Source organism: Pteropus alecto, unplaced genomic scaffold, assembly GCF_000325575.1.
Source record: "Pteropus alecto unplaced genomic scaffold, ASM32557v1 scaffold120, whole genome shotgun sequence".
Lineage (NCBI taxonomy): Eukaryota > Metazoa > Chordata > Mammalia > Chiroptera > Pteropodidae > Pteropus > Pteropus alecto.
The window spans coordinates 2,422,777-2,423,527 of NW_006430061.1; positions in this window are offsets into that span (position 1 = coordinate 2,422,777).

Consider the following 751-nt stretch of genomic DNA (forward strand, 5'->3'; position numbering starts at 1 on the left):
CGCCCGAGACCTCCACTGCTGCTCCGGAGCTAGTTTACACAGCTGCCGCGTGCCTCTAGTTTGTTTGCCAAGCTGCTGGGCGGCGCAGCCTGTACCCGGGTCTCTACTGGTCTCACCCCACACCCCGGCCTCACTTCCCCTGAGGCGCTTAATGACTGAGTGGACTGGGGTCCCGCGCCTACCCACCAAGGAGAGCGAGTGCTGCAAGCCCAGAGGGAAGCCTTCGGACTCTCGTTCATGCACCACTAGAAGCTACAGTATGGCGAGTGCGCGCTTCTCTCTTGGCCCAAGTCCCACACTCACATACCTGGATCCCAGCCATATTGCTCTGCCTTTCGCATTCACAAAAGGACAACCCCTTCCCTCCGCCCCAGACAGATAAGCCAGTACTCCCTGCAACAGACAGGCCCTCGCCCGTTATTTGCAAATGAGCGCGCGCATCTACCCTACTTCGTCCAGAGCTGCAAGCAAGGGGGAGTTTGTGCTTTCAGAAAGAGGCACGTTTTATATGCACAGGGGTATACAGTGTCCCCCAAACACGCACATAGACACACGCACAGCCATGCGCACGGATTCAGCCTCTCTCTTTTTTCTTAAGGAAAGCCTGGTTCTCGAGTCCATGCTGTCGGAGCTCGCGACACCTGGGCGGCGGGAAAAGATCCCAGCTCGGGCTGAAGGTGTGTAGAGTGGGCTGGAGGGTAGAGGCAGTAGGGGAGAAGAGAGGAAGCGCCACCACTCTCTGGGCCTCAGG